Genomic DNA, 15,779 nt, shown 5'->3' with positions numbered 1-15,779 from the left:
CAAAAATTTCCAACAGTGGCCTAAATGGCGCCGAAGAGGCATGAAATTCGAATCATGCATGGACAAATGTGTGGCAAGCAACCCGGATCTTTCTTGTTGTGTTCAGATGCGATTCGGACTCATTTCGAACTCGAAACTTTGTTATGGCGATTTTGCACTATCTTTGCCGGGTCCCAAATTTGACGCGTTGGGAGAAGTGATTGCGATGTCCAAATCCATGCACGGAGTGATGTGGACATAAAGCAACTTCCCTAGTACAAGTCCGTGTGGTCCGTTCTCTGATGGGATCCCGGATCCTCATCTTCTAACTGTCTGAAGCCGAGTTCTCAAAAAAGATGCATGAGCGTGGTAAATGGCAAAAATTTCCAACAGTGGCCCAAACGATGCCGAAGAGGCATGAAATTCGAATCATGCATGGAGAAATTTGTGGCAAACAACCCGGATCTTTCTTGTTGTGTTCAGATGCGATTCCGACTCATTTCGGATCCGAAACTCTGTTATGGCAATTTTTCACTATCGTCGCCCCAGGACCCAACTTTGACGTGCTGGGAAAAGTGATTGCGATGCCCAAATTCATGCACGGAGTGATGTGTACATAGAGCAACTTCCCTAGCACAAGTCCTCGTGGTCCGTTTCCTGATGGGATCCCGAATCCTCAACTTCTAACTTTCCGAATCCGGGTTCTCGAAAAAGATGCACGAGCATGGTAAATGGCAAAAATTTCCAACAGTGGCCCAAACGGTGCCGAAGAGGCATGAAATTGGAATCATGCATGGAAAAATGTGTGGCAAGCAACTCGGATCTTTCTTGTTGTGTTCAGATGCGATTCGGACTCATTTCGGATCCGAAACTCTGTTATGGCGATTTTGCACTATCTTCGTCGAGACCCAACTTTGATGCGCTCGGAGAAATGATAACAATGCCCAAATCCATGCACGGAGTGATGTGGACATAGAGCAACTTTCCTAGCACAAGTCTGTGTGGTCCATTTTCTGATGGGGTCCTGGATCCTCAACTTCTAACTGTGCAAATCCGGGTTCTAGAAAAAGATGCACGAGCATGGTAAATGGCGGAAATTTCCAACAGTAGCTCAAACGGTGCCCAAGAGGCATGAAATTCGAATCATGCATGAAAAAATGTGTGGCAACCCGGATCTCTCTTGTTATGTTCAGATGCGATTCGGACTTATTTTGGATCCAAAACTCTGTTATGGCGATTTTGCACTATCTTCGTCGCGACCCAACTTTGATGCGCTGGGAGAAGTGATTGGGATGCCCAAATCCATGCACGGAGTGATGTGCACATAGAGCAACTTCCCTAGCACAAGTCCGTGTGGTCCGTTCTCTGATGGGGTCCCAGCTCAACTTCTAACATCCGAATCTGGGTTCTCGAAAAAGATGCACGAGTGTGCCAAATGGCAAAAATTGCGAACCGTGGCCCAAACGGTGCCGAAGAGGCATGAAATTCGAATCATGCATGGACAAATGTGTGGCAAGCAGCCCGGATCTTTCTTGTGTTCAAATGCGATTCGGACTCATTTCGGATTTGAAACTCTGTTAATGATGATTTTGCACTATCTTCGGACCCAAATTTGACGCGCTAGGAGAAATTATTGTGATGCCCAAATCCATGCACGGAGTGATGTGGACATAGAGCAACTTCCCTACTAGCACAAGTCCGTGTTGTCCATTCTCTAATGGGGTCTCGGATCCTCAACTTCAAATTGTCGAAATCGGAGTTCTCCAAAAAGATGCACGAGCGGGCCAAATGGTGGAAATTTTCAACCATGGTCCAAACGGTGCTGAAGAGGCATGAAATTAGAATCATGCATGGACAAATGTGTGGCAAGCAACCTGGATCTTTCTTGTTGGGTTCAGATGCGATTCGGACTCATTTCGAATCCGAAACTCTGTTGTGGCGATTTTGCACTATCTTCGCTGGGATCCAACTTTGACGTGCAGGGAGAAGTGATTGCGATGCCCAAATCCATGCACGGAGTGATGTGGACATAGAGCAACTTCCCTGCCACAAGTCCGTGTGGTCGGTTCTCTGATGGGGTCCTGGATCCTCAACTTCTAACTGTCCCGGATTCTCTAACTTCTAAGATGCACGAGTGTGACAAATGGCAAAAATTTCCAACAGTGGCCCAAATGATGCCGAAGAGGCATGAAATTCGACTCATGCATGGACAAATGTGTGGCAAGCAACCCGGATCTTCCTTGTTGTGTTCAGACGCAATTCGGACTCATTTCGGATCCAAAACTCTGTTATGGCAATTTCGCACTATCTTCGTCATCGGGACCCAACTTTGACGCGCTGCGAGAATTGATTGTGATGCCCAAATCCATGCACGGAATGATGTAGACATAGAGAAACTTACCTAGCATAAGTCCGTGTGGTCCGTTCTCTGATGGGGTCCCGGATCCTCAACTCCGAATCTGGGTTCTCGAAAAAGATGCACGAACCTGTCAAATGGAAGAATTTCCAACCGTGGCCCAAACGGCACCAAAGAGACATGAAATTCAAATCATGCATGGACAAATGTGTGGCAAGAACCCGGATCTTTCTTGTTGTGTTCAGATGCGATTCCGACTCATTTCGGATCTGAAACCCTGTTATGGAAATTTTGTACTATCTTTGCCAAGAAGTGATTACGATGCCTAAATCTATGCACAGAGTGATGTGGACATTCAGCAACTTCCCTAGCTCAAGTCCGTGTGGTCCCTTCTTTGATGGGATCCCAGATCCTCAACTTCTAACTGTTCGAATTCGGCTTCTCGAAGAAAAAGATGCACGAGCCTGCCAAATGGCAGAAATTTCCATCCGTGGCCCAAATGGCACAGAAGAGCCATGAAATTCGAATCATGCATGGAAAAATGTGTGGCAAGCAACCCGGATCTTTCTTGTTGTGTTCAGATGCGATTCGAACTCATTTCGGATCGGAAACTCTGTTATGGCAATTTTGCACTATCTTCGTCGGGACCCAACTTTGACGCGCTGGGAGAAGTGATTGCGATGCCCAAATCCATGCATAGAGTGATGTGGACATCGAGCAACTTTTGTAGCACAAGTCTGTGTTGTCCGTTCTCTGATGGGATCCCGGATCCTCAACTTCTAACTAACCAAATCCGGGTTCTCGAAAAAGATGTACGAGCGTGCCAAATGGCAGAAATTTCCAACTGTGGCCCAAACGTCATTGAAGAGGCATGAAAATCTAATCATGCATGGGAAAATGTGTGTCATAAGCAACGGGAATATTTCTTGTTGTGTTCAGATGTGATTCGGACTCATTTCGGATTTGAAACTCTGTTATGGTGATTTTGCACTATCTTCGTCGGGACCCAACTTTGACGCACTCGGAGAAGTGATTGCGATGCCCAAATCCATGCACGGAGTGATGTGGACATAGAGCAACTTCCCTAGCACAAGTCAATGTGGTCCGTTCTCTGATGGGGTCCTCGATCCTCAACTTCTAACTGTCCGAATCCGGGTTCTCGAAAAAGATGCACGAGCGTGCCAAATGGCAGAAATTGCCAACCGTGGCCCAAACGGTGCCGAAGAGGCATGAAATTCGAATCATGCATGGACAAATGTGAGGCAAAAGCAACCCGGATCTTTCTTGTTGTGTTCAGATGTAATTCGGACTCATTTCAGATCCGAAACTCTGATATGGCAGTTTTGCACTATCTTCGCCGCTGGGACCCAACTTTGACGCACTGGGAGAATTGATTGTGATGCCCAAATCCATGCAAGGAATGATGTAGACATAGAGCAACTTACCTAGCATAAGTCTGTGTGGTCCGTTCTATGATGGGATCCCGGATCCTCAACTTCTAACTTTCCGAATCTGGGTTCTCAAAAAAGATGCACGAACGTGCCAAATGGCAGAATTTCTAATCGTGGCGCAAACGGCACCGAATAGGCATGCAATTCAAATCATGCATAGACAAATGTGTGGCAAGAACCCGGATCTTTCTTGTTGTGTTCAGATGCGATTCCGACTCATTTCGGATCCGAAACCCTGTTATGGCGATTTTGTACTATCCTTGCCAAGAAGTGATTGCGATGCCTAAATCCATGCACGGAGTGATGTGGACATAGAGCAACTTCCCTAGCTCAAGTCCGTGTGGTCCGTTCTTTGATGGGATCCCGGATCCTCAACTTCTAACTGTTCGAATTCGTGTTCTTGAAGAAAAAGATGCACGAGCCTGTCAAATGGCAAAAATTTCCATCCGTGGCCCAAACGGCGTCGAAGAGGCATGAAATTCGAATCATGCATGGACAAATGTGTGGCAAGCATCCAAGATCTTTCTTGTTGTGTTGAGATGCGATTCGAACTCATTTCGGATCCGAAACTCTATTATGACGATTTTGCACTATCTTCGTCGGGACCCAACTTTGACGCACTGTGAGAAGTGATTGCGATGCCCAAATCCATGCATAGAGTGATGTGGACATAGAGCAACTTTCCTAGCACATCTGTGTGGTCCGTTCTCTAATGGGGTCTCGGATCCTCAACTTCTAACTGTCCGAATCCGGGTTCTCCAAAAAGATGCACGAGCATGCCAAATGGTAAAAATTTCCAACTGTGGCCCAAACGGCATTGAAGAGGCATGAAAATCTAATCATGCATGGGAAAATGTGTGCCACAAGCAATGGGAATATTTCTTGTTGTGTTCAAATGCGATTCGGACTCATTTCTGATCCGAAACTCTGTTATGGCGATTTTGCACTATCTTCGTCGGGACCCAACTTTGACGCACTGAGAGAAGTGATTGCGATGTCCAAATCCATGCACAGAGTGATGTGAACTTAGAGAAACTTCCCTAGCACAAGTCAATGTGGTCCGTTCTCTGATGGAGTCCTGGATCCTCAACTTCTAACTGTCCGAATCCAGGTTCTCGAAAAAGATGCACGAGCCTGCCAAATGGCGGAAATTGCCAACCGTGGCCCAAACAGTGCCGAAGAGACATGAAATTCGAATCATACATGGACAAATGTGTGGCAAAAGCAACCCGGATCTTTCTTGTGTTCAAATGCGATTCGGACTCATTTCGGATCCGAAACTCTGTTATGGCAATTTTGCACTATCTTCGTCTCTCCGAACCCAACTTTGACGCGCTGGGAGAAGTGATTGCGATGCCCAAATCCATACACGGAGTGATGTGGACATATAGAAACTTTCCTAGCACAAGTCTGTGTGGTCCGTTCTCTGATGGGGTCCCGGATCCTCAACTTCTAACTGTCCGAATCTAGGTTCTCGAAAAGATGCACGAGCGTGGTAAATGGCAGAAATTTCCAACAGTGGCCCAAACGGCGCCGAAGAGGCATGATATTCGAATCATGCATGGACAACTGTGTGGCAAGCAACCCGGATCTTTCGTGTTGTGTTCAGATGGGATTCGGACTCTATTCGGATCCGAAACTCTGTTATGGCGATTTTGCACTATCTTCGTCTCGGGACCATATTTGATGCGCTAGGAGAAATGATTGCAATGCCCAAATCCATGCACGGATTGATGTGGACATAGAGCAACTTCCCTAGCACAAGTCCGTGTGGTCCGTTTTTTGATGGGGTCCTGGATCCTCAACTTCTAACTGTCCGAATCTGGGTTCTCGAAAAAGATGCACGAGCGTGGTAAATGGCGAAAATTTCCAACAGTGGCCCAAACGACGCCCAAGAGGCATGAAATTCGAATCATGCATGAAAAAATGTGTGGCAAGCAACCCGGATCCTTCTTGTTGTGTTCAGATGCGATTCGGACTTATTTCGGATCCGAAACTCTGTTATGGTGATTTTGCACTATCTTCGGGACCCAACTTTGACGCGCTGAGAGAAGTCATTGCGATGCCCAAATCCATGCACAGAGTGAAGTGCACATAGAGGAACTTCCCTAGCACAAGTTCGTGTGGTCCATTCTCTGATGGGATCCTGGATCCTCAACTTCTAACGTCTGAATCTGGGTTGTCGAAAAAGATGCACGAGTGTGCGAAATGGCGAAAATTGCCAACCGTGGCCCAAACAGTGCCGAAGAGGCATGAAATTCGAATCATGCATGGACAATTGTGTGGCAAGCAACCCGGATCTTTCTTGTGTTCAAATGCGATTCGGACTCATTTCGGATCCGAAACTCTGTTATGGCGATTTTGCTGCACTATCTTCGCGGGTCCCAAATTCGACGCGCTGGGAGAAGTGATTGTGATGCCCAAATGCATGCACGAAGTGATGCGGACATAGAGCAGCTTCCCTAGCACAAGTTCACGTGGTCCATTTTCTGATGGGGTCCCGGATCCTCAACTTCTCTAACTGTCGGAATCCGAGTTCTCCAAAAAGATGTACGAGCGTGCCAAATGGTGGAAATTTCCAACCGTGGCCCAAACGGTGCTGAAGAGGCATGAAATTAGAATCATGCATGGACAAATGTGTGGCAACCAACCTGGATCTTTCTTGTTGTGTTCAGATGCGATTCGGACTCATTTTGGATCCGAAACTCTGTTATGGCGATTTTGCACTATCTTCGCGGGGACCCAATTTCAACGCGTAGGGAGAAGTGATTGCGATGCCCAAATCCATGCACGGAGTGATGTGGACATAGAGCAACTTCCCTAGCAAACAAGTCCTTGTAGTCGGTTCTCTGGTGGGGTCCCGGATCCTCAACTTCTAACTGTCCCAATTGGGGTTCTCGAAAAAGATGCACGAGCGTGACAAATGGCGAAAATTTTCAACAGTGGCCCAAACGATGCCGAAGAGGCATGAAATTCGAATCATGCATGGACAAATGTGTGGCAAGCAACCCGGATCTTTCTTGTTGTGTTCGGATGCAATTCGGACTCATTTCGGATCCGAAACTCTGTTATGGCAATTTTGCACTATCTTTGCCATCGGGACCCAACTTTGACGCGCTGAAAGAATTGATTGTGATGGCCAAATCCATGCATGAAATGATGTAGACATACAGCAACTTCCCTAGCATAAGTCCGTGTGGCTCGTTCTCTGATGGGGTCCCATATCCTCAACTTCTAACTGTTCGAATCTGGGTTCTCGAAAAAGATGCACGAACGTGCAAAATGGCAGAATTTCCAACCGTGGCCCAAACGGCACCGAAGAGGCATGAAATTCAAATCATGCATGGACAAATGTGTGGCAAGAACCCGGATCTTTCTTGTTGTGTTCAGATGTGATTTCGACTCATTTCGGATCCGAAACCGTGTTATGGCGATTTTGTACTATCTTTGCCAAGAAGTGATTGCGATGTCTAAATCCATGCACGGAGTGATGTGGACATAGAGCAACTTCCCTAACTCAAGTCCATGTGGTACGTTCTTTGATGGGATCCCGGATCCTCAACTTCTAACTGTTTGAATTCGGGTTCTCGAAGAAAAAGATGCACGAGCCTCCCAAATGGCGGAAATTTTCATCCGTGGCCCAAATGACGCCGAAGAGCCATGAAATTCGAATCATGCATGGACAAAGGAGTTGCAAGCAACCCGGATCTTTCTTGTTGTGTTCAGATGGTGATTCGAACTCATTTCGAATCCGAAACTCTGTTATGGCGATTTTGCACTATCTTCGTCGGGACCCAACTTTTACGCACTGGGAGAAGTGATTGTGATGCCCAAATCCATGCATAGAGTGATATGGACATAGAGCAACTTTCCTAGCACAAGTCTGTGTGGTCCGTTCTAACTGTCCGAATTCGGGTTCTTGAAAAAGATGCACGAGCGAGCCAAATGGTAGAAATTTCCAACTGTGGCCCAAACGGCATTGAAGAGGCATAAAAATCTAATCATGCATGGGAAAATGTGTGCCACAAGCAACAGGAATATTTCTTGTTGTGTTCAGATGCGATTCGGACTCATTTCCGATCCGAAACTCTGGTATGGCGATTTTGCACTATCTTCGTCCTCGGGACCCAACTTTGACGCACTCGGAAAAGTGATTGCGATACCCAAATCCATGCACGGAGTAATGTGGACATAGAGCAACATCCCTAGCACAAGTCAATGTGGTCCGTTCTCTGATGGGATCCTGGATCCTCAACTTCTAACTGTCTGAATCCAGGTACTCGAATAAGATGCACGAGCGTGCCAGATGGTGGAAATTGCCAACCGTGGCCCAAACGGTGGCGAAGAGGCATGAAATTCGAATCATGCATGGACAAATGTGTGGCAAAAGCAACCTGGATCTTTCTTGTGTTCAAATGCGATTCGGACTCATTTCGGATCCGAAACTCTATTATGGCAATTGTACACTATCTTCGTCTCTCGGGACCAAACTTTGACGGGTTGGGAGAAGTGATTGCGATGCCCAAATCCATATACGGAGTGATGTGGACATATAGAAACTTCGTAGCACAAGTCTGTGTGGTCCGTTCTCTGATGGGGTCCCGGATGCTCAACTTCTAATTGTCCAAATTCGGGCTCTGGAAAAAGATGCACGAGCATGGTAAATGGCAGAAATTTCCAACGGTGGCCCAAATGGCACCGAAGAGGCATGAAATTCGAATAATGCATGGACAAATGCGTGGCAAGCAACCCGGATCTTTCTTGTTGTGTTCAGATGCGATTCGGACTCGAAACTCTGTGATGGCGATTTTGCACTATCTTCGTCGGGTCCCAACTTTGACACGCTAGGAGAAGTGATTGCGATGTCCAAATCCATGCACGGAGTGATGTGGACATAGAGCAACTTCCCTAGCACAAGTCCGTGTGGTCCGTTCTCTGATGGGATCCCGGATCCTCAACTTGTAACTGTCCGAATCTGGGTTCTCCAAAAAGATGCATGAGCATGGTAAATGGCAGAAATTTCCAACATTGGCCCAAACGACACCGAAGAGGCATGAAATTCGAATCATGCATGGAGAAATTTGTGGCAAGCAACCAGGATCTTTCTTGTTATGTTCAGATGCGATTCCGACTCATTTCGGATCCGAAACTCTGTTATGGCGATTTTGCACTATCGTCGCGCCGGGACCCAACTTTGACGCGCTGGGAGAAGTGATTGCGATGCCCAAATTCATGCACGGAGTGGTGTACATAGAGCAACTTCCATAGCACAAGTCCTCGTGGTCCGTTCCCTGATGGGATCCCGGATCCTCAACTTCTAAGTGTCCGAATCCGGGTTCCCGAAAAAGATGCACGAGCGTGGTAAATGGTGAAAATTTCCAACAGTGGCCCAAACGGTGCCGAAGAGGTATGAAATTTGAATCATGCATGGACAAATGTGTGGCAAGCAACCTGGATCTTTCTTGTTGTGTTCAGATGCGATTCAGACTTATTTCGGATCCGAAACTCTGTTATGGCGATTTTGCACTATCTTCGACGAGACACAACTTTGATGCACTGGGAGAATTGATTACGATGCCCAAATCCATGCACGGAGTGATGTGGACATAGAGCAACTTCCCTAGCACAAGTCCGTGTGGTCCCTTTTCTGATGGGGTCTTGGATCCTCAATTTCTAACTGTCCGAATCCGGGTTCTCGAAAAAGATGCACGAGTGTGGTAAATGGCAAAAATTTTCAACAGTGGCCCAAACAGTGCCCAAGAGGCATGAAATTCGAATCATGCATGAAAAAATGTGTGGCAAGCACCCCGGATCTTTCTTGTTGTGTTCAGATGCGATTCGGACTCATTTCGGATCCGAAACTCTGTTATGGCGATTTTGCACTATCTTCGTCGCTCGCGACCCAACTTTGACGCGCTGGGAGAAGTGATTGCGATGCCCAAATCCATGCACGGAGTGATGTGCACATAGAGCAACTTTCCTAGCACAAGTCCGTGTGGTCTGTTCTCTAATGCGGTCCCGGATCCTCAACTTCTAACGTCCGAATCTGGGTTCTCGAAAAAGATACACGAATATTCCAAATGGCGGAAATTACCACCGCCGTGGCCCAAACAGTGCCGAAGAGGCATGAAATTCAAATCATGCATGGACAAATGTGTGGCAAGTAACCCGGATCTTTCTTGTGTTCAAATGCGATTCGAACTCATTTCGGATCCAAAACTCTGTTAATGACGATTTTGCACTATATTCGGACTCAAATTTAACGCGCTAGGAGAAGTGATTGTGATTCCCAAATCCATGCACGGAGTGATGTGGACATAGAGCAACTTCCCTAGCATAAGTCCGTGTGGTCCGTTCTCTGATGGGGTCCCGGATCCTCAACTTCTAACTGTCCCAATCCGGGTTCTCGAAAATGATGCACGAGCGTGCCAAATGGTGGAAAATTCCAACCGTGGACTAAACGATGCTGAAGAGGCATGAAATTAGAATCATGCATGGACAAATGTGTGGCAAGCAACCAGGATCTTTCTTGTTGTGTTCAGATGTGATTCGGACTCATTTCGGATCCGAAACTCTGTTATGGTGATTTTGCACTATCTTCGTCGGGACCAAACTTTGACGCGCAGGGAGAAGTGATTGCGATGCCCAAATCCATGCACGGAGTGATGTGGACATAGAGCAACTTCCCTAGCACAAGTTCGTGTGGTCGGTTCTCTGATGGGGTCCCGGATCCTCAACTTCTAACTGTCCCAATTTGGGTTCTCGAAAAAGATGCACGAGCGTGACAAATGGCAAAAATTTCCAACAGTGGCCCAAATGATGCCGAAGAGGCATGAAATTCGAATCATGCATGGACAAATGTGTGGCAAGCAACCCGGATCTTTCTTGTTGTGTTCACATGCAATTCGGACTCATTTCGGATCCGAAACTCTCTTATGGCAATTTTGCACTATCTTCGCCACCGGGACCTAACTTTCATGCGCTGGGAGAATTGATTGTGATGCCCAAATCCATGCACCTAATGATGTAGACATAGAGAAACTTACCTAGCATAAGTCCATGTGGTCCGTTCTCTGATGGGGTCCCGGATCCTCAACTTTTAACTGTCCGAATCTGGGTTCTCGAAAAAGATGCACGAACGTGCCAAATGACGAAATTTTCAACCGTGGCCCAAACGGCACACCAAAGGGACATGAAATTCAAATCATGCATGGACAAATGTGTGGTAAGAACCCGGATCTTTCTTGTTGTGTTCAGATGCGATTTCGACTCATTTTGGATCCGAAACCGTGTTATGGAGATTTTGTACTATCTTTGCCAAGAAGTGATTGCGATGCCTAAATCCATGCACGGAGTGATGTGGACATAGAGAAACTTCCCTAGCCCAAGTCCGTGCGGTCCGTATTTTGATGGGATCCTGGATCCTCAACTTCTAACTGTTCGAATTCGGGTTCTCGAAGAAAAAGATGCACGAGCCTGCCAAATGGCGAAAATTTCCATCCGTGGCCCAAATGGCACAAAAGAGGCATGAAATTCGAATCATGCATGAAAAAATGTGTGACAAGCAACCCGGATCTTTCTTGTTGTGTTCAGATGCGATTCGAACTCATTTCGGATCCGAAACTCTGTTATGGTGATTTTGCACTATCTTCGCCGGGACCCAACTTTGACGCACTGGGAGAAGTGATTGCGATGCCCAAATCCATGCATAGAGTGATGTGGACATAGAGCAACTTTCCTAGCACAAGTCTGTGTGGTCCGTTCTCTGATGGGGTCCCGGATCCTCAACTTCTAACTGTCCGAATCCAGGTTCTCGAAAAAGATGCACGAGCGTGCCAAATGGCAAAAATTTCCAACTGTGGCCCAAACGGCATTGAAGAGGCATGAAAATCTTACCATGCATGGGAAAATGTGTGCCACAAGAAACGGGAATATTTCTTGTTGTGTTCAGATGCGATTCGGACTCATTTCCGATCCGAAACCCTGTTATGGCGATTTTGCACTATCTTCGTCGGGACCCAACTTTGACGCACTTGGAGAAGTGATTGTGATGCCCAAATCCATGCACGGAGTGATGTGGACATAGAGCAACTTCCCTAGCACAAGTCAATGTGGTCCGTTCTCTGATGGGGTCCTGGATCCTCAACTTCTAACTGTCCGAATCCGGGTTCTCGAAAAAGATGCACGAGCGTGCCAAATGGCAGAAATTGCCAACTGTGTCCCAAACGGTGCCGAAGAGGCATGAAATTCAAATCATACATGGACAAATGTGTGGCAAAAGCAACCTGGATCTTTCTTTCTTGTGTTCAAATGCGATTTGGACTCATTTCGGATCGGAAACTCTGTTATGGCAATTTTGCACTATCTTCATCTCTCGGGACCCAACTTTGATGCGCTGGGAGAAGTGATTGCGATGCCTAAATCCATACACGGAGTGATGTGGACATATAGAAACTTCCCTAGTACAAGTCTGTGTGGTCCGTTCTCTGATGGGGTCCCGGATCCTTAACTTCTAACTGTCCAAATCCGGGTTCTCGAAAAAGATACACGAGCGTGGTAAATGGCAGAAATTTCCAATAGTGAACCAAATGGCGCCACGAAGAGGCATGAAATTCAAATCATGCATGGATAAATGTGTGGCAGGCAACCAGGATCTTTCTTGTTGTGTTCAGATGCGATTCGAACTCATTTCGGACTCGAAAACTCTGTTATGGCGATTTTGCACTATCTTCGTTGGGACCCAACTTTGACGCGCAGGGAGAAGTGATTGCGATGCCCAAATCCATGCACGGAGTGATGTGGACATAGAGCAACTTTCCTAGCACAAGTCCGTGTGGTCGATTCTCTGATGGGGTCCCGGATCCTCAACTTCTAACTATCCCAATTTGGGTTCTCGAAAAAGATGCACGAGTGTGACAAATGGCAAAAATTTTCAATAGTGGCCCAAACGATGCCGAAGAGGCATGAAATTCGAATCATGCATGGACAAATGTGTGACAAGCAACCCGGATCTTTCTTGTTGTGTTCAGATGCAATTCGGACTCATTTTGGATCCGAAACTCTGTTTTGGTAATTTTGCACTATCTTAGCCTGCCGGGACCCAACTTTGACGCGCTGGGAGAATCGATTGTGATGCCCAAATCCATGCACGGAATGATGTAGACATAGAGCAACTTACCTAGCATAAGTCCGTGTGGTTTTCTGATAGGATCCCGGATCCTCAACTTCTAACTGTCCGAATCTGGGTTCTCGAAAAAGATGCACGAACGTGCCAAATGGCAGAATTTCTAACAGTGGCCCAAATAGCACCCAAGAGGCATGAAATTCAAATCATGCATGGACAAATGTGTTGTAAGAACCCGCATCTTTCTTGTTGTGTTCAGATGCGATTCCGACTCATTTCGGATCCGAAACCCTGTTATGGCGATTTTGTACTATCTTTGCCAAGAAGTGATTGCGATGCCTAAATCCATGCACGGAGTGATGTGGACATAGAGAAACTTCCCTAGCTCAAGTCCGTGTGGTCCATTCTTTGATGGGATCCCGGATCCTCAACTTCTAACTGTTCGAATCCCGGTTCTCGAAGAAAAAGATGCACGAGCCTGCCAAATGGTAGAAATTTCCATCTGCCGTGGCCCAAACGGTGCCGAAGAGGCATGAAATTCAAATCATGCATGCACAAATGTGTGGCAAGCAACCCAGATCTTTCTTGTTGTGTTGAGATGCGATTCGAACTCATTTCGGATCCGAAACTCTGTTATGATGATTTTGCACTATCTTCGTCGGGACCCAACTTTGACGCACTGTGAGAAGTGATTGCGATGCCCAAATCCATGCATAGAGTGATGTGGACATAGAGCAACTTTCCTAGCACAAGTGTGTGTGGTCCGTTCTCTGATGGGGTCTCGGATCCTCAACTTCTAACTGTCCGAATCCGGGTTCTCAAAAAACATGCACGAGCGTGCCAAATGGCAGAAATTTCCAACCGTGGCCCAAACGGCATTAAAGAGGTATGAAAATCTAATCATGCATGGGAAAATGTGTGCCACAAGCAACTTGAATATTTCTTGTTGTGTTCAGATGCGATTCGGACTCATTTCGGATCCGAAACTCTGTTATGGCGATTTTGCACTATCTTCGTCGGGACACAACTTTGATGCGCTGGGAGAAATGATTGCGATACCCAAATCATGCACGGATTGATGTGGACATAGAGCAACTTCCCTAGCACAAGTCCGTGTGGTCCGTTTTCTGATGGGGTCCTGGATCCTCAACTTCTAACTGTCCGAATTCGGGTTCTCGAAAAAGATGCACGAGCGTGGTAAATGGCAAAAAATTTCCAACAATGGCCCAAACGGTGCCCAAGAGGCATGAAATTCGAATCATGCATGAAAAAATGTGTGGCAAGCAACCCGGATCTTTCTTGTTGTGTTCAGATGCGATTCGGACTTATTTCGGATCCGAAACTCCGTTATGGCAATTTTGCACTGGCTTCGTTGGGACCCAACTTTGACGCGCTGGGAGAAGTCATTGCGATGCCCAAATCCATGCACGGAGTGATGTGCACATAGATCAACTTCCCTAGCACGAGTCCGTGTGGTCCGTTCTCTAATGGGATCCCGGATCCTCAACTTCTAACGTCCGAATCTAGGTTCTCGAAAAAGATGCACGAGTGTGCCAAATGGCAAAAATTGCAACCGTGGCCCAAACGGTGCCGAAGAGGCATGAAATTCGAATCATGCATGGACAATTGTGTGGCAAGAAACCCGGATCTTTTTTGTGTTCAAATGCGATTCAGACTCATTTCGGATCCGAAACTCTGTTATGGCGATCTTGCACTATCTTCGGACCCAAATTTGATGCGCGATTGTGATGCCCAAATCCATGCACGGAGTGATGTGAACATAGAGCAACTTTCCTAGCACAAGTCCGTGTGGTCCGTTCTCTGATGGGGTCCCGGATCCTCAACTTCTAACTGTCGAAATCCGAGTTCTCCAAAAAGATGCACGAGCGTGCCAAATGGTGGAAATTTCCAACCGTGGCCCAAACGATGCTGAAGAGGCATGAAATTAGAATCATGCATGGACAAATGTGTGGCAACCAACTTGGATCTTTCTTGTTGTGTTCAGATGCAATTCGGACTCATTTCGGATCCGAAACTCTGTTATGGCGATTTTGCACTATCTTCGCCGAGACCCAACTTTGACGCATAGGGAGAAGTGATTGCAATGCCCAAATCCATGCACGGAGTGATGTGGACATAGAGCAACTTCCCTAGCACAAGTCCGTGTGGTCGGTTCTTTGATGGGGTCCCGGATCCTCAACTTCTAACTGTCCCAATTTGGGTTCTCGAAAAAGATGCAGGAGCGTGACAAATGGCGAAAATTTTCAACAGTGGCCCAAACGATGCCGAAGAGGCATGAAATTCGAATCATGCATGGACAAATGTGTGGCAAGCAACCCGAATCTTTCTTGTTGTGTTCAGATGCAATTCGAACTCATTTCGGATCCGAAACTCTGTTTGTGTAGTTTTGCACTATCTTCGCCGCTGGGACCCAACTTTGACGCGCTGGGAGAATTGATTGTGATGCCCAAATCCATGCATGGAATTATGTAGACATACAGCAACTTCCCTAGCATAAGTCCGTGTGGTCTGTTCTCTGATGGGGTCTCGGATCCTCAACTTTTAACTGTCCGAATCTGGGTTCTCGAAAAAGATGCACGAACGTGCCAAATGGCGGAATTTCCAACCGTGGCCCAAACGGCACCGAAGAGGCATGAAGTTTGAATCATGCATGGACAAATGTGTGGCAAGCATCCGAATCTTTCTTGTTGTGTTCAGATGCGATTCCGACTCATCTCTTATCCGAAACCGTGTTATGGCGATTTTGTACTATCTTTGTCAAGAAGTGATTGCGATGCTTAAATCCATGCACGGAGTGATGTGGACATACAGCAACTTCCCTAGCTCAAGTCCGTGTGGTTCGTTCTTT

The sequence above is a fragment of the Cibotium barometz genome, chromosome 28 (genome assembly GCF_041138505.1).
Source record: "Cibotium barometz isolate CiBa-2024 chromosome 28, ASM4113850v1, whole genome shotgun sequence".
Lineage (NCBI taxonomy): Eukaryota > Viridiplantae > Streptophyta > Polypodiopsida > Cyatheales > Cibotiaceae > Cibotium > Cibotium barometz.
This window is presented reverse-complemented; position numbering follows the sequence as displayed.